The following is a 19,312-nucleotide window of genomic DNA, read 5'->3' as shown; positions in this document are numbered from 1 at the left end:
ATCAGCGTGAGGTGCCAGTGAGGAGGTCAGAAAACTGCTACAGATATTGTTTGCATTGCAAAGATCTGCTTGCCCCAACTTTGGACCACAAATTATGCTGGAAACCAAAACTCCCACTGTTCCCACAGCTCCTGGTATACCTCCTCCCCAAGGAACAAAAGGTATATTTGTGTTTTTTACCATAATTAATTTTCTTCATTGGAAAAACCAAGTGAAGCAAACTGTGGCTGGATGTGTAAGTACTTAAAATACACAAAAATATTCTCACTTTTGGGCACTCTTTGAGACCCTTTTCCTTGGGGTATTTTGGGTTTTATGGGCTGGGTGCAGAAGCGTTTTTTTTATTGTGGGCTCCTGTAGCATGCATTTGACCCAAGGCATATGGAAGAACTGCCCCTGTGTTTGCATTGAGACCTCATTGATCAGTAGTTTAACAAAGAACAAAGAGACCATGGTGCACACACTGGGAGCTGTAGTACCACTTGCCCGAGCAGCACACTGGTTAATTGTACGCAGCAGGACATCTAATGTGCTGCCAAAAGATGTTGGAGTAGCTATGAAATAGTAACTTGAAGGGTTAGTAACAAATCAGTATTACCTTCTGGGCTTAGTCTGAGGAGAAAGGGCAGCTCCTTATGGATTTTGTTTTGCTCTCCCTAAATAAAACCTCTAGATCCAACAGGGTAATGTTTTGTCTTACCAATGCATCTGTTTCTTTCTTGGTAAATAATATTTTAATTCCATGTGTAGCTAATGTTTTAAAGATAAGTCATTAAAGAAACAAATTTTAATTCTAGATTTCCACAGACTTATTAGGATTATAATGAATTAAAATATAATGAAAAATAGCCTGATTAAGGTTATTAAGAGGTTATATCATCTTTAAGCCATACCTCTGTTGAAAAAGGCTCATGAAAGGAGGAGTGTCTCTTAGCTGAGACGTCTGCAGTTTGATTAAAAGCATGAAAAAAAAGTGCACATACTTCCCCACCTGGAAGGATAAGACAAAGATTTACTGTCACTGAATGTGCCAAAAAGTCCTGGTCTTCTGTGCCGCTTAGTCTTGAGAATGTCCAATTCATATTTCATGTCCAGCTACGAATGGAATAGGGAGAATTTACTGTGATTTCTTCAGATGTTTGAATATTAGCAAATTTTTGGAATGAAAGCTATTAACATATCAGAAATGAGAGGCTTTTAAATTGGAAAACAGGAAGCTGGTTATTGTCTGATAGATTTTTCCAGGATCCTTGTATTGTGCTGAAGCAACAGGAAATTAGTGAAAATCCACTAAAACAGCCATTCTGCTGTGCACGCAGAAATCCAGAATTCCTTATCAAGCCTCATAATACCTCATCCATTTATTAGAGCTCGCCAAATAAACTAGGAGTTACATCAGTCCTGCAGCAGTTTTCAGGAGGCTACAGCTCCCTGAACCTGAAACTTTGACTGCTGACAAGTTTCTTGAAGCAGAAATGTTACTGAGAAGCCACCTTCCCTGTAGCATCCCTGCTCCTGCTGCCACCCGCAGCTTGGTGCCTCCATCTGCCTGGCTGTACAGCTGGGCAGCAGTGCCAGCAGGCTCTGTCCACGAGGTCCAGGATGCTGCTGAGTTTCTCATCAAACACCCTGTGCTGCAGGGACTCTTTCCTCCAAGTACTGCAGACAACCCTGACTGTGAGTTTGACAGGCGTGCACTTGCCTACTTTTATAACGAAGATGCTATTGGCAGACCCTCCACAGGTTGGCTAAGGTGATATCTTTAGGCAGAGATTTACAAGATTTTGCAGGAAAGCCTTCTCAGCTTTTTCAGCATGTTTTTTAGATGATGCCACAATGCAGCCATTGCCAATGTTCAGCTTTGAGAAAGGTTCCTGAAATATTTTTAGCCTCTGACTCTTCTTTCTGCACTTATAAAAATCCTTGATAAAGTATTAGAAGAACTAGATATTTACTGGACCCCATACACTGCCAAATCTCTCTTTCTCTGTTTATATTTCCTTATCTAATTTTGTTTTTCCTACTGTAGGCCACCAATTGCAGGAGTTGCATGTTGTGATATACAGATACAATGCATTCCCTCGAGGGACTGAGTACAAAAGTAAGTTGCTTACTTTTTAAACTCCATTTTTAAACTATTTTCTTCTGTGAATAATCACTATTGTAGTAGCTCACTCTTTCCCTTTGTAGCTGTGCCTGATCATGTTTACTGAAGATGAAATGCAAACACAGTATTCATAGTTCTTCCTTAAGTCTTCATGCATTCATCCTAGTATCCTATCCCTTAGTTGGACTAGAATATCAGACTGTGTTTCAAAGTGTTTTTAATGCTGATGTTTCAGTGTACTTCCAAAAAAGCTAACTACCTTTTTACCCACATTAATGTAAGATGTGGAAGCAGGAGACAGAGAAGCTGCCGTAGCAGAAGAGCTGACCAGCGCTTGTGGCTTAAAAGCAATATTTTATACCTTATGCACTGTAGGTAAATCATTCATAGTTGTGCTTGGCCAGTTGTGCAACATCTTATCTGAAGGAGAAAAATTACCTTCTGACTCCCACAGAGTATCATTTTCTGCCCAAATGCTTGAGAAAGCTCTACTGCTATTTGCTTAAAGAAATAATTTTTTTCTTTCAATCTTCTACTTTACTCTGTTAGAATTAAGTATTTTCTGGAGTGCCCAGCAGTTGAAGGGTGCACATTTACCTGGCCTTGGATCTGGCACTGTCAGTGCATTCTGTGTAATTGCCGCGCTTTATCTTGTTTATGAAAATGTTGTTTGCTTTTATCTACCAAGGGTGGCATCCAGGAATGCTACATTTATGCTTGAAACACCAAAAAGACTTAGAAATGCTAAAGATGAGAGTACACTTTATTGTAAGCATGACAGCAGTGAGTTAAAAAACTTCTTCATCTTTAGCCCTCTGTAGAGGCATGCTGCTCTAGCTATAGGAAAGGCTGTGCAGGGGTAGGGAGCCGTGATGTTCCAGCTGTGCTCCTGTAACTCGGATATTTGCAGCTGAGATAGCTAGTCCTCTCAGCTATTCTGTGCTGTAGGAAAACCAGTCATGATTGCTGTCCAGGCACCATGACTGACTGCTATGGACTGATCACATAACATCTTTTTTTTTAGCATCATTCTTCACATGAATTACTAACTTCAGCCATGAAGCCATGCAGTAGATTGCAGAACTCTGTTATCTCACATAATAAATTAGGTTTAGTAAACCAAGCCTTAAAATAACTGTCTCGTTTGAAACTCAGTTGCAGATTTTCAGGTCATATTTTTTTACAAATTAACCTGAAAACACTTCTGGCATGAGTAATGTCAAGAATGATGTACATTTCCCTTGCTATGGGCTAAATCTTCCATCCTGCCAACTGTGCATGTGAGGGATGTGTATGCAGATGGAAAGGAGAAATGCCTTGCACCCACAGCTCCCAGCCTGGTATCTGTGTGCACTGCAAAGGCTTGGTGCTCGGAGAGGGGGCACATGCTCTCATGGAGCATCCCAGGGTTTTTGTCTCTTCATCTCCCCTCTGCTAGGTGCAGGGTATAGATACAGATGCTTCCATCATCCTCAACATCTTTGAAGTGATGCAAATCTGGAGTGTAACTAAGCTGTCTTCTGTCTTTTTTTCTTCCAGCTGATGGTTTTGCTCTGAATGCATCAGTCCAGAGAAATCTGTGGAGGAGAATGAAAGCGGGGTCTTGTGCACATCTGAATCTGCTGTCTCCAAGAGGCCTTTGGGTCCACAGAGCCAAAACAGCACATTCACGGTAAGCCCTGGATTACAGAGTTTTATTTTACAAAAGAAACAAACACAAAGCATTTTAGATAGTGTTAGACACAGAGTGACATTAAAAAGCTGTCCACCTGCAGTCTAGTTAACACAGTGTCATACCATTAAGCTTGTTGTTAAGAATATTTAAAAGCCTGAAGGACTCAGCACTTCTGCTTCCTCACATAGGAAAGCACTGAAAAATGGCAACATGTTTTGTTTAGTATGAAGCCAAAACTCCTTAATTCTAATATCAAAGGACCAGAAACCCTGTTCAGTGAAAGAGTTGTTCATTTTGATGTACTGCCTGTGCAGAATATATTTGCTCAGGCTATCAACAAGGTAATCTCTTTGGGTTTTGGGTTGCATTTTATTAAGACCTGAATCAAGACCATTAACTTACTTTACTCAGGCCAGCATGGACAACTGCCTTCATAATTGTACTGGTGGATAAAACATAATGAGACTTGGATGAGTGTTTAAGAAAAAAGTGTTTGAGATTATGTCCCATTAAACGCAGCCATTGTTGATAAAATTGCAAATACAGAATCTGATTTCGTTTGCTTTAGGAATGTTTCTAGAAAAGCCAACTCAGTATGTCTCTTTCTAACCTAAAATTAGGACTGGAATGATAATACCATGATTTTCCTGTTATATAATAGTGACATAACAGTGTGACAGAAAGTGACATAGACACATAAAGCCCATTTTTTCCTAATCTACCAGAATGTGTTATGTCAACAACAACAAAAAAAAGTCTTTTAACTAAATTTCTGAAAAGAAATCTCCAAAATGCTGCCAGGATATAGCCATGGGAGAAAGACACAAGAAGGGACTAGAAGCTGTTTAAGGAGAATAATGAAAAGAAAAAGCATTGTGAACCTATAGAGGGTTAATGTATGCATATATATACATGTGGGTGGATTTTCAGACTTCATAGCAGAAATTGGTTTATTTTTGTGAAATAAATTTTGTGCAAATGCATGTGATACTTATAAGCAAAAAAAAGACAGTAAGAAAACTCAAATATTTGAGAAAATTCAAGATCAAAAAAAGAGTAAGGAAACTGGTAAAATTTAACAAATTTAGCTGAATGGACAGGATAATGGTTCAATGCTGACAAATGTAACATAAGAAGGAATAATTTGAGCCATCCAAATACATCATTATTGTCACTCAAGGGGAGACCTGTGCCTTCTACTAGATGGTTCAATGAAAGTCTCTGCTCTGTGTAGAGTAAGGGTCAAAGAAGCAAACAAACTGTTAGGACACAAAAGAATTGGGAGAGAAGTAATGCCCAAAATCTTATAATGTCATTAAATAAATCAGTGGTATGCCCTGACCTGGAATACTATATTCAGTTGTGGTTATCCTGCCTTGAAAAGAATGTATCATAAATAGATGAAGTATAGAGACGGGCAATGTAATTGATTAAAAGCATGAAAAGCCCTTCATTTCAGACAAATCAAAAAGTTTAATTTTTTTTTAAATGAGAGTGAAGATGACCTAGATAGGCCACTAATAATAATGGATACACTATATATAGAAGAGGTTATTTATTTAGGAAGAAAACAAGTTAAGAACTGCAAGAGTAATTATTGCAATACATAATTTTTCTCTGGAACTCAGTGCAACTTGGTGGCCAAGACTTCAGCTGAATGCAGACTTCAGTCAGATATTTATTTAAATAAACATATCACCTATGCTGCAGTCCACAGGATATAAGAGTTTTTTTGAGTTACAGACTACCCCAAGGGTGAACATTAACCAAATTGTCAAGAGAGTTAAGAAGAAACCTTTCCTAGGGGCAGGTTATTTCATAAATGCTTACTGCAGGGTTTCTGACTCCCCTCCCTGAAACACATCTAGTACAGGCCACTGTCAGAGAGCATATCTGAGGAGATGGACCACTGCTCTGATCCAGTGTGTCAATTCCTATGTTGAATCAATGATACAGAGATGAAAGGTTCGATATCCTATTATCAGTCTCTTGAACCATCAAATTCTCCTCCTCTTCCCCATTCAGCTATTGATTAAATTAAATGCAGCAAGGTAAATGGGGACAGGAAAGAAATTCCTTATCTTAGCAGAGCTCTTTGTCTATGTGCTTTAGTCTGCATTATAAGGAGATGGTAACCCCAAGCTACTGAGCAATCTGTATACTAGATTTTTTCACAGCAGCCTTTCCACACAAGGATCCCACTATTTGGTTATTATTTTTAAGGACATTTAAATTTTTATGATTTTTAGATATATAAGTATACATTTTCTGCTCATTACATGCTGCAGTTCTGGAGCAAAAAAGAGGTACAAAGAGTCTGTGAAGGACAAACCCCCACCATTCATCTGTATACTTGTGCCATGCTGACTGCTGTATGTTTTGGAAAGATTCTCTGTAGATTCACCAATCTAAAGAAATAATGAGCTTAAAGCAGTGGAACCTCTGAAAACAGTTGGCAGTTAGATAATGATGGATATGCTGCAGAATCCAGAGATCTTGGTGGTGGAGGATGAATGATGCATATAATGAAAAGAAAGCTGAAGCCGATCACCTTCCCTGTTAGTATAAACACGTAAAATGCAATTCACTGTGATGATGGTGGTGGTGCATTGCATAATAAATTATGTGTCTGGATCATAAAGGCAATATTTCATGATAGAAAAGTTTAATAGAAAATGTATGTAAATGAGTGTAACTTGCCAAATGATGCTTTTTGACTCGAGTGTAAGAGGAGAAAATAATTTCTTCTCCAGCACATTTGCAAGTTGAGCTGAAAAATGTCTGTGAGTTCCACTTTCCAATTTCACTCACATTTTCAGACATAGAGGGATAATAGATTAGTTAAGAGCTGTGCTTTATTGCTGTAAAACTGCTCAACATTGTGCAAAATTTTTGAAAGTGCTATGAGTGAAAGTTAGTGGTGAGGAAAACATGGTGGGAATTGCTGATTAATAGAGGAGAAGGACCCAGCCAAATCCTGTTCCAAAATTTCCAGGGCTTTGCATGGGCTCAAAATTAACCTGGGGGGCTATAAATGAAGATTGTCCTAGCAGAGAAGATTTAATTAGCATAGAGCTCCAGTGGGGGAAGAAAACCCAGGCAAATAAATAAACAGATAAAATGCTAGATGGTAACATACTGGAGAGAGACAGGAATGCTCTTGTGTTTCCCACAGTCCACAGAGGTGTTATATGAGAGGTGCAGCCAGGCTTTAACAACACCCTCAGGCATGTGGTGGGACTCTTATGGTTGTCCTGTGCAGGACCAGGAGCAGGACTTCTATAATCCTTGTTGGGTCTCCCAGCTCATGGTAGGACTCTTCTTAAGGACCTCCTCTTCTTAAGATGAATATGAGAGTTTTGGGACATGTTCAGACAGGAATGTCTTTATTTACCTAGGTTTAACTACTAAAAAAATAGGGAGTGGAATATTCTGGTGTGAGTACGGGGTTGAGTTGGGGTTTTTTTTCCATGGTGTTGGCCACTCTTTGAGTGAATTTGTAGGATTTGGGTTTTTTTAATAATTTGAGTGAAATACACTTTATTATATATATATATACATAAAAAAATATATATATGCACCAAAAAAACTTACCTGTGAGGCACTTTTAACAAAAAAATATTTTAATATTACAGCAAAAATTGTGATTTACTATAAAAAAGTAAAATTCAATGAAATTTTCCAAAATAAATTCTAAGTAAAATTTACACATCATAGACAGCTGAAATACTGATTAAAAGCACCAAATTGACATTTTGAAACATAGCAGCTTAAATCATTGTTTTGTTTTGACATTTTGATGCAAAATGTAGATATTTTTGTGTGACATTTCCAAAGAAAGTTGGGATTTTTTTGGTAACTGTCCTGCAGAAATGTTTTATGATTCAACAAGCAAATGTCAAACTTGTAGAATTCCCATGCAACATAAATTCCACTGGCTGATCAGCTCTTATTCATGCCCTTTGAAGAAGAGCCTATCACCATAATAGAAATCTGTATTTCCACACAAAAAGTTTCAGTTCAAATTTGAATTCTAGCAGTCTCACATAATTATCCTTTTTGGCAAATTCTGTTGAGAAACAGTGGGTGTAATATTTTGTCACTTAGAGTTTTTTTGAGGCAACAGCAAATCAGAGGGAAAAAGCATAAAAATCATATTTCAAGAGTGATCTAGGAAATTATTTCATTAGCTGAAACTGGAAGTAATTGTCTTTATTTAGTCAAACATTACACTGCCCCCACCTAGACACAAGGTGAATAAATACTCACAAAAGGATTTTATCTTTGTCTCAGCCGTGCATCATTCATTTCTGGCTAGTGGGTAGGTGTCCCAGATGTGGAAGGTGTATAAGGCTCTCTTGGCTGATGCCAGTCTTGTTACTAGATGCCAAAGCTGATGCACTGGTTTTCCAGAACTGCACATAGGTCATATTAAACAGCTATAAACAACAAAACCCACCCCCCCCCCCCCGGCCCCATTTTTGCAGAAAGGATGGGTTGCCCATCTGTAAATCTTCCTAGGTAGATTTGGGTAGTAAAGCAACCTATACCTTTAAGGACGTGAACAGAGCAGAACATGCTGCTTGATACTGAGATCTCCCAGGACTGGACCAGGAGTTAGAATTTGGTTCTAGTAATGACAAGGACCCATGAGAAACCAGACTCTGAATCCTCAGCCATCAGCAATTGGTGGCCTGAGAAGGAATTTGATTGTCTAAACTGAATCACTCTGGCACAGATTTCTGGGTTTCATTCATTTCTTCTGTACAGTTACCTAAATTCACATAAATGAATGGAAAAATAAAAAAAAGTCTTAGTATGAATGTTTATTTGTCAAAGAGAAGCAAAATTAAGCCATTTTCTCCAGTTTTATTTTCAGATATTATCACCAGAGCTTGATTTCTATTTTTTTCTTTTTTGTATCTAGATCCACAATATGTTTATTACAAAAAAAAAAAAAACAAAAAACCAACATGAGACAACAACAACTAGAAATCCCCTAATAACATGAAAAGCAGTACAGCTGTGCTCTGCTGAAATGGTTAATAGGAAAAGGAAAAAAAGAAAATTAGACCCTTTATTCTAGAGAGCATGCATTTATGCAAAGAGGATGTTTAGCTGGGGGTGAAGAGATGAGAACTTGGCTAGTTATGAACTTGTAGAATAATCATGGGAAAAATGATGAAGTGTTCATAGTGATATAGTAATGACATACATAAAGCAAATGTGTTATGATTAGATCAAATTGCAAAGAGAAATGAGTAAATGTTGAGAACAATGCTGTGTTCAATGTGTAAACAACACATCTCTCTCCTTAGCTGGGGTTGTTATAAGCAAGCAAGAGTTAAAAATACAAGAGCAATTTTTAGAGGCAACCTCATGACTGGCAATCAGTGCTAATAAGATTCTTTTCCTCTTGCAAGATTCACAGAAAGCCCTCAATCCATGCCGAGCACATTCAAAGGCAAGGGACTAAGCGCTCCCCTTACAGGTTCATTATCATTCGCAGGTTATCCCAAGCCAAGTGAATCAGGAAAGCAAATGAATTAGTGAGAATTAAGGAGCCTCTGCGGTCTGAACCCTCTCCAAATCTCAGCTAAGATGAAAGGTAGACGCTGATGTCTTGTGTCCCAGGGTTTTCAGAATTGGAGCCCCAGTGCCAAGCTGCTTCCTCCAGAGCCTTGCAGAAATGTGCAGGCAGTTAATGTTGCCTAACGTCTCCTGACCGTGGGTTCAGCCATGTGGGAAAAGTTTTACGAGGCTGCAGAAACCAAACCCCCTTTTACTCACAATTAATTACAGGAGAGTTGTTATAGCACCTCGCTGTCAATGAGTCCAGTGAAAGAGCACTTTCCTCTCATCTCACTCAGCAATAATCAAAGATACTCGGGTAATGTCTCAGTGCGTAATAATATCAAACGGGGTAGTTAAAAGACAGCTCTAAAGCACATTGAACCACTAACAGTACTGTTTCATTGGAAACAACACCTTAAATGATAGGATTTGTACCTGACAAGAATTGGGATCTCCAGTGTTTACCTTCCCTATTTTCATCTGTCTGAAATGATGCAGCACCTGACAATCTTTTAATCATTTACTTGTTTTTAGTTGTTGTGATGCAATGATATTCTGAGGGAAGCTATGGCCTTAAAGTACCTTATGCGTTGGAAAGATTTGAAAGGAAAGCAGTTTGTTTTCATTAAATACTTGTTACTGCTAATTATATTTGATCATTATAAATAATAAAGTTTAATTAAAGAAGCATGTCACCTAGAAAAAAAAATTGTTTTCCAAAGGATAACAGTATGTCTTTGCACTTGCAAGTAGGGGATGGAAATACCAAGTGAAAAATGTGCAGATATATTTGTTTGTGGGTCTGTGTGTGTTTGCACATGTGAATAAACAAAACAGTATTGGTTTTGGGAGACTAGAGGTTTGGTAGAAAAAAGAAATCTATTCAAAAGAATTTTTCCAATTCTGATAATGAAATTATATTTAAAGAGCTATATTGTATCATATCAGATGTTATCTTCATGTGTGTTTCAAATTATTTAACGTAAGTAATTATCTACAATAAAATAACATTTGGCAAATGACATTTACCAGTATTTCCACAGCCTAGGTTTGTATCAATGTTCTCATCAGATATATTTCTCTGCCATGATTTTTAATGTCATCTGTTTCATGAATGTGAAGAGTTCAGTATGAAATTACATGTTTGTCATAATAAATGTATGGGTTTAATTTTATTTTTTTTGCAAATGATATTTTTTCAAGGTTAGTTTCAAGGAAATTAATAGAAAATTAAGGCTAATAACTCAGCATGTAACTGAAGTCTTGAATTCATGTACCAATGTACATAATTGTTCCTTTAAACAATCATGCTGGAAAATTTTCTAGTTTTTACTTCCCCTCTTCATATAATTCCTGACTCATGACCTCCTATCTACCAGTCAGGCTTGATGTGCATGACTGTATCTCATTTATAATAATCATGATCTTTACAGAGTGATCGATTAAAATATTATGGTTCTTTTAAAATCAGAACGCATATCAAACGAAGCCTCACTTATAAAATAGAGAAAAAGCCCAGGCTTTTGCAGTCTCCTCACTGTCAATAAGATGTTGTAAAAATCTCTTAATATTCAAAGACAGTTAATCATCAAAGAAGCAAATATGTTAATATGGTTTTATCACAATTGAAAATGTTGTTAGTGGTTCTATGGATTACACTGTTCTATATACACTACATTTAACACAGTTAAAAAAATGAGTCCCTCCCTGTCCTGAAATTTTTGGGTTTTCTTGAAAATCACTCCCTCTAAAAAAATATGTAGTTTAAATAAAAAGATAATATAATTAAAAGAATTGTTTTGTTTTTGGTACGCACTCTAGTTCATATAAAAAGTATTTTAGAAACTGCAGAATATTTTAATCCCGTCCTTTTTTTTAACATAAAATTGCTGAATGGGAAAAAACACCATCATTATTTAAACTGGGGTTGAAAATATCTAGAGGCTTCAACAGTGGAAAATTTCTTTCCCTTCTACTTATAATTAAATCTTTTTTTTTTTTTTTTTTTGGTGGGGAGGGAGGCAGGGGGAAGGAGCAGGAGGACAGTGTTAGTAATCCCGGCCACTATATTGCTTGCAAAGAAAATGCTCTAAGACTTAAAGGAAAGATAAAGGTGAACTACAGGATAGTGTTAAAATTCAACAAATCTCATTCTTAATTCTTTAACACTGCAATGTTGTTAATTTCCTAGTATCTTTTTTATTTTCAAGAAGCCTTGTGCATTTGTGCATGGAATTTGTACATTTTTCTGTTTTTTAAATTAGATGAAAGAAACATTTCAAATGATATAATTCTACCTACTCTCTTCCCAACTCTGTATCATGAGAGGATTTTATTAATTGTATTTTTAATACTGCTCTTGTTTTTAATCAGTTTCCTCGAGGTTAGCTTATGTATTACTTTTAATAAATTCTATTTATGTTATCCAGAGAATTAAAGATAGCAGATGCAGGTAAAATCCTTTTGAAAAAGGCTTGAGCATAGAACAGAAGAAAAAAACCCCCAAACCAAACCAGAAAACAATTAGAACAATCTCCCAGCCAGTATCAGCCTAGAAAGAAGCGAAGCACACACAATACCCTCAAGTGTGTGCGTGTGTGGGTGGGAAGAGCTTCATAATACCAATATTATTTAAAATGGTGTGGATCTGCGGCAGCCTGCAGCAACAGCAGCTTCAGCCAGTGCTGCGCCAGCGAGGCAGCGGGCCCTGCCCTTGTGCTGGCCACAAATGACCAGTGAAATCCCAGAGGCCCTCTTGAATTTCTGCATTCTCATTTCATCAGCTGCAAAATATCTGTCACTCACGTCCCACACTGGGCAAAGTGACACCTGCCAGTCTCAAGAACAAGGACAAATTAATGTTCCTCCACCAACTGTGTCTCAGAAATGAGTGGCGAGCGGCAGTGCAAGCAATCAACAGCTTGAGTACATTGTTAAAGTTTGCAATGCATTGCTGGGGGTTCCTTTCAGACAAGGTAATTTGCAGCAGCTGTTGTCGGTTTGTGCTGTTATTGAACATGTGTTCTGCTGATTTCCCTCCTAATGAATCTTTTAAAAATATTTGCAAAATACGTGCAAAATTGCATTGCTGAGGTTTCATGAAGCTGCAAAACAAGGTGGCTGGTTTTAAACAATGCTTGGGAGAGACAGTGCAGCAGCTGCCAGACAAACATGTAAGCTAGGCACTCACCTTATCCACTCCATCTTCCTAGAAATCACTCAGAAATATTTTGGATACTAGGTATAAAATCTTCAAAAAACCCAAAACAACAAAAAACATTTCTGATGTCTGTCATCATGTCACATCATGTTATGCGATATTATATCTGCTTGTGATGAGATGCAACATGACAGGATGTAATGCAATGTAACATATAAAAAAATGTAAATAATCCACTTTTGGGGATTAGATATCTGCTGTCAATTCCTATAGCAGGAACCTGAACTGAATTTATTGAGGCGGATGGGAGCTCAGCGAACACCAGACTGTGCAGTGGTGTTTGCAAACCAGCACACATCACAATTCACTGCCTCTCCCAATTACTTTTGGATAGTTTGGCTCTTACATGACTGTATTACAATGTTAAATAGAAGTTCTTGTGGTGAACAGTCTTGTGACTCAATAATTTCGTTAATTATCACTGCCTACAGCAATCACTCTGATGATGACTTGCCATGAGTTTGTACATTTTAAAAAATACTTGTTGGAAATAGCTGTAGTGTTTTTCATAGTAAAACACACAGGGTGAACAGAAAATTGTGTAGTACCCATGACATAACTGGGGGGTAAAAACAGTGGTTTGGGCCAAATAAGAGGCTGCTCAGGACAGTGTAGCCTGCTGAGGTCTCCCTGGGGCTGGAGACCTTCCTTCCTTTGGTGGCATAGCTGTATCTCTCAGTTAGTTACTGATCAAAAAGCACCTACATTTTAGGATAGGACAGGCTCCACACCCTTGTATCACAGTCACAGTTCACCAGTGCTTTCTGCCAGCTCTGGAGGAGTGGGCTTGGGCACAGCTCTGAGCAGGCTGTGCCCACAGGTGCCTCAGGAGCCAGAGGGCTGTGACATGGAGAGTGGGCATTTGAAATATTGGTGAATGTAGCCTGAATGCTTCGGGGTATTCTGTAACAGTGGGGAGTTGGCTTTTGAAGTATCACATAGGTTACTGATGATTTGGGGAAATGAAAAGATCTAGATTTGCCTTCACATAGCCAAGGATAGGCAAAAGGGTTTATCACCAGCAGTGGGAGGAATGCAGAGGGGAGTACCCCAGTCCCCTGACCTTCTCCCAGCAGAGCCCAGGTCTCCCTTTGCTTCTGCCCCTGAGTTCCTACTGACTCACTGTGGCAGCTGATTCCAGCCCAAAAATTCACCTATTTGTGTGTCCGGAGCCTGGGAAAAAAAATCCATGCCATTGTATTTCACCAGTAATTAAGTGCTAATGGATGTTTTAGAACTTGTTTTTAATTTTCTTTCAACAGAAGACAAAATGCCACATTGTCTGAAGCTTTGTCTGCCCCACAGGCACTCTGCAAAAATATCTCCTTACAGCCACAAGGGCTTCATCCCCAGTATGTTTGACTGTGTTGGGAGTTTGAGCACAGGTGAGTGGACAACATTTTAAGTACTAGGTTTATTCAGTGTTCTCTAAGCAGGGTTAGATAATATGATATTTACAAAGCCCCATTCTCTGTATCCTCGAAGGTTTGCCCACTTTGGTAACATTGATGCCATTGAACCTGTATTAGCAGCAGTGAGGGGCGGCTGTAAATTTTGCCTCGTGTAGACAAGGCTTACAAGGTAAGCAGGCAGACCCCCAGCTGCAACTGCTTGCCTGGGAATGGAACCTTTTATTTGCTGTCATAGTGATGACTTTTAATTGTCCCAATAAACAAGCTTTTAAAAAGCTTCTAAAATGTTCTCTAATAACACACTTTGGTCTTTAGCCATAGAAATGCAGAAATAATTAGAAGTGCCATTGTGTACAGTGCCTTCTGGACTGGGCTGAAGGTGAAGGAGAAAGTATCATGCTATCCTTGTCAGCTGCAAGGGTAATTACTGCTGGCTGAAATTACTCAACATTTGTTTATAAGCTCCCCAGAGCATGCTGTAAATAGATTGTCTGTTATAGTCCAATCACATTAAAACGCTGCTCCTTGCAAACTGCTACCTCCTGTTTTCTGTAAGCTAGACAGAGAAAGCCTGCTGCTCACTTATTGAGCACCAAGCACTGAAGAGCTATGTTTAATATGATTGTTTTCATTAGCTCTTCTCCGTCTGATATTACATTTATAGTTTGCTGGGCTTGAAGACTGGCGTGTTGCATTGCTTTCATTTGCTGTAGTAAGAGTGAATAGCTTTATTTCTGGAGGCTGTATGCAACAGTTGATGGGAATTTTGGAACAGCAAAAGTGGGGGAATATCTACAGACAACTTGGGCAATGGTGTTTTTCTAGTTGCCTTCTAAATGCTCTGCACCAGTTCCAGCAGTGGTTGCGTTGCCTAAATTGTCCTTTGAAGGACAAGAAGTATTTTCATAAAAGGTTAGAAAGAATGTATTTTCCTTAGCACTGAATTTCACACTACAGTATTGTCCTGTCCATTATGACCCGAGTTGTATGAAATAGTGATGCAGCCACAGCCTGTCTGTTTGATTTGCTCTCAGCATGATTTACCACATCATATCACAGCAGTTCAGGTATTTCCAATAAATATGGGGACAAATTCATCGCTGACATATGCAGAGAGAATTCCAGTGCTGTCGATAGAGTTGCATTTGCTCCCACCAAGGTGAATCTGCGCACTAAACTCAAGATTTAGGGGAAACAAATAGAATTTTGCAAAAAAAAAACCTAAACCCCAAAACAAAACAACCCAACACATAAAAACAAAATCCAGACACCTGCCATCTCCACATATTATAAAAAATACAAAAAATAAAGGCAGTACATATCCGATACTGGGTATCAGAGGCAGAAATTTGAAACCCCTGTTTCATGAGTAATTCATGAGAACACACACAAAGGGTATTTCAACAGTACTCATTTTTATTTACCACTGATTATTCCCCCAGATCAGTACTGATTATATATAGAGCAAAGTGTGGACTCATGTCACATTTATTTGAAAAGGTTAGTATCAACAAGCTGCCTTGCATATCTCCTTAGCTGGAAAAAAAGTCTAGATATTGCTGAATTTAACCTGATTTTCTTAGGCACTGCACTGGTGTAAATCCTCATGGAGGACATTGCAGCTATGACAACTTACACCAGCACCTGAGCTCCCCTGGAAATAACACAACAAAGCAGCTATGTTAGTGACCAGTGGAGAATTATTAAAGGAACACAGATAATGGGAAGAAAATAAACGACCTGGATAGAAGAGCTACTATGCAATGAAGTGCAGGTAAATCACTATACTGGACACCTTCCAGCCTCATGTCCTAGGTGCCTTTCTCCCTAATTTTAACATCTGCCTTATGCTTCTGTTCTCTGCAAACCAGTCAGAAAGGGAAAAGAATTGAAGTTTGGATATTCACATTTGTTTCTAACTGGCATCATTGCCTGTGGAAAACTGTCCTTCTGGGAAAGATGCTGGAGTGCTAGAAGTGATGATTCAATTGCCCATTAAGATAATTCCTGGAAGTACTACTTTCTTGAGGCTGTATTTCCAGGAATGGCAATCACAGCGTCACTGCTCTGTCAGTGCGTTAGGTATCTCCAGAAGCAGACACAGCAGGTGAATATTTCCAGTTACTACAAGTAATACACCACAGGTTAGATCTCGTGGTTATCTTTATTTGCAAAAGCTGACTAGTGCAGCATATTGCAATCTTTTGATGATGAACTATACCAATTGTTTTGCAATAAGCAGAAGCTTCTTTGCAATCCAGGTAACATTTTTTTATGTTCCTATTCCTGCTTTTTCGTGCTATTAGAGAAGCAGTGAATCTTTAAAGAGAAACTTCCTACAGCTAAAAAAGACATTAAGGGGGAAAAAAGCTGGGAGCCATAGTGACAGGTACAACTAAGGCTGTATCCTTCGGTTCCCTGGAAACCAGTCAAACACTATCTCATCTTGCAATGGTTGTGTCTGATCCTCTGCTTCAGACATCTTCCTAATAATGGCAACTACAGAGGTGACTCTCTGCAAATAAGGGCTTACAGCAACTGGACATCCATCATATATCTCCAGAGCAACATTAGACCACCCTAATGGGTACTCCCGTCTTCATTATGATATTAATTCTCTAAATTTCCAAAGTGATTTCATTTGTAAAATGACAAAGGCTGGCTGCTCAGGAGACAAAGTGTTTTCATCCCCCTCCTGCATGCTTACAAAGGCTTGCTCTCTTTAGTCTTTGGGGGAAAAGAAATTTGATAGCATTAGATCTCTTGTGATACACAAGGCTGCCTAACAGCTACACCACCTGCCAGCACCGCATGCCTGCCCATCCAGCCTGAAGATTCTAAAGCAATGGTTGATGAGTAGAACATAGAAGTTGGGGGAGGCAGCGGGGGGCTGGTAGAAACTATGCAGGGAGAAAATAGAAGCTGTATAAAATACTCAGTGTGAAAGTGAGGCAGGATTGAGGGTAAGGGTGAGGTCAGAGCCAAGGCTGGAAACTGAATCAATCTGACCAAGGTTGGTTTGGTTAGATTAGGTAAAAGCATGATTTTCTCCCTGGTGTATCAGAGCCTTTGCTGTGGCCACAAATTCACTGACATCAAACCAAAGCAAGCTTTTCACAAAGAGACAATTCTTTGCATAGCTCCTGATCTTCAAACTCTTGAGGATTAAATAAAATAGAGACGGAATTTAAAAAGGAAATCAGTAAACCCGTGACGTCACTAAATGTTTTTCCCCAAATAGTGACTAACTAAAGTGCCTGACTGAATAATAGTGAGGAATTAGGAAGCTCTTTTAAGGGCAGTGACAGTTGTAACCTGGCTGGTGAATAAATTTGAAAGCAAAACAGGACAGTATTTAATGCACTGAAAAGTATACAAGACACCAATCTCACTAGGCTTTATTCTGCTTTAAGAAACAATCTTTTAATTTGTTTGGTTCTGGATTTCCTTTCATTTACACTTGTTCTGTCCTGTTGCCATTTGCCATCGAGCTTGCAGGCAGCAGTGTGCAAGGAGACTTGCACCAAGGAGTCCAGTTCCTCTTCCCAGCAAAGACCACCTTCAGCAAGCAGCTGATTTTAGTTGCTCCTCTTACGATTGCATTCCCTTTGTCCATGCTACACTGCTGGATTTCTATTGCACCAGCTACTTCTACACTCCCTTTAGGGATGAATCTCAGTAAGCAGGGCCAGCACTTGGTACTGGTATAGCTGCATGGCCCCCAGTCTTAGGGCATCCTGTATCCCAGGTGTCCTTCAGACAGCAAGAAGATAGCAAAGAGCCTGTGGGGGACTGCAGCCCAAAGCCACATCCCCACGTGTCTCACGCACTCCCTTCCCAGGCATGTGGGGCAGCTCTTGGGATGACTGTGCTGGGTGGTGTGACACTCAGAGTGGCATGTGGCTCTGCATCCCACCACTGCCTTTCAGCAAGCATTTACTGCAAATGGAAATTTTCATTAAATTTTATAAACATGTAAAAGTGTTTCCATCTCACAAATTTGGAAACATCACTGTAAAATCTTGTTTAAAACTAAATTAATTAGCAACATTAAATATGTTGAAGAGGATGACTCTTTTACCCCAGAGGAAGCCTTCATGTTTAGTGTAGAGTTAAGCTCCTTTTTTTCCAATTCTCTCTTTCTTTCTGACCCTATAAATCTTGCATTCTTTGCTGAACAGCCATGCAGCTTCAGCAGGAAGCAGACTGCCCCCCTCTTTTCCCTTCTCTGCCCTCCTTCCCCAAATCTCCAGCAATTGTGGCTTAACTTGGTTGTCAGAGCCTAGGCTGGAGCTGTAGATTTGAGCCCACTCACACTGAGGAGGTTGCTGAACCGTAGTCAGCTCACCGGTTTCTGGGTGAGTGCTTTAACCACTGCTATAAAAGATGAGCAGCAGTATCACCACCATCCATCTTTAAAAATAAAGGGTAATCCAGTTGTCCAGCCCTTGAGGAACAAAGCCCCTATGAGTCAGAGGGTTTTGCTGAATGTGAATGAGGGTTACATCTTAATGCTTAACTGGAGGCTCTGTGTGCACATGTTAGTCCTATAGGAAAAACGATTTTGGATTATTAGCCTCTCTTCATCACTCCCTAGCAGATTTGAACATCACCTCAACTCCACATACTTTCTGCTAAAAATCCTTGTTTCCAGTAGCAAGAATGCACCATGAAAGCAACCTGAATCTTCAACTTGGATGCCTAAATTTTCCTCAGAAATCATATCTTTGAATGTATTGTTTTAGACATTGGGGCTGAATTTTAATGCTATAATGATCCTGCCAGATGATGACCGACTGTTGTTTCTGTGTCATCTTTTATAGGCATGGGAGATGGAGATGCTCAGAACCTCCTGGTAATATGCTACTTTCCAGTTCCACAGCTTCATTTTTCTGCACTTCAAGTGTTCAGCATAAAGTCATGATGGTCTGAGGTGGGTTGGCAGCTGTCCCTATCTGTTATTTATGATTTTTTAAATTTTGCATTCCATAGAGTCAAATTCAAACATGCTGTAAGAAACTCTACTGTGATTGCTTATCTCAGGGATAAACTTGTCTCCATCTTATATGCTTATGATGTTATTGATGGCCCTTTGGCCCCCAAATTAAATTATTAATGGAAAATTCTTTGTCATTTGTTTCTCAATGTCACATGAATGTAAAAGTATTTTTCAGTGCTGCTTCATGGAGAAGACATTCTGCTTTTGCATTTAACTTCACCTTTCTGAAAGAGGTGCTAAACTATTATTCCTTTCCATCTTTAACTAAATACCATAGTCCTCTGTCTAAGATTAATCCATTGCAGCTGCTAGTAATGAAAGCTCT

General features: G+C 38.9%; 1 long non-coding RNA gene across 1 annotated transcript; it reads left to right on the top strand.

The window, feature by feature from the left end:
- The first annotated feature begins 1,765 nt into the window (after window positions 1–1,765).
- On the top strand, window positions 1,766–19,032 carry LOC109145678. Its single transcript, XR_002047243.3, has 5 exons — window positions 1,766–2,101; window positions 3,647–3,779; window positions 13,839–13,961; window positions 15,572–15,762; window positions 18,812–19,032. It is a non-coding gene; the product is annotated as an uncharacterized LOC109145678 (long non-coding RNA).
- The last annotated feature ends 280 nt before the right edge of the window (window positions 19,033–19,312 follow it).

Source organism: Corvus cornix, chromosome 7 (genome assembly GCF_000738735.6).
Source record: "Corvus cornix cornix isolate S_Up_H32 chromosome 7, ASM73873v5, whole genome shotgun sequence".
Taxonomy (NCBI): Eukaryota; Metazoa; Chordata; class Aves; order Passeriformes; family Corvidae; genus Corvus; species Corvus cornix.
The sequence above is the reverse complement of the archived record's forward strand: the minus strand, read 5'-3'. Positions and strand labels throughout refer to the sequence as shown.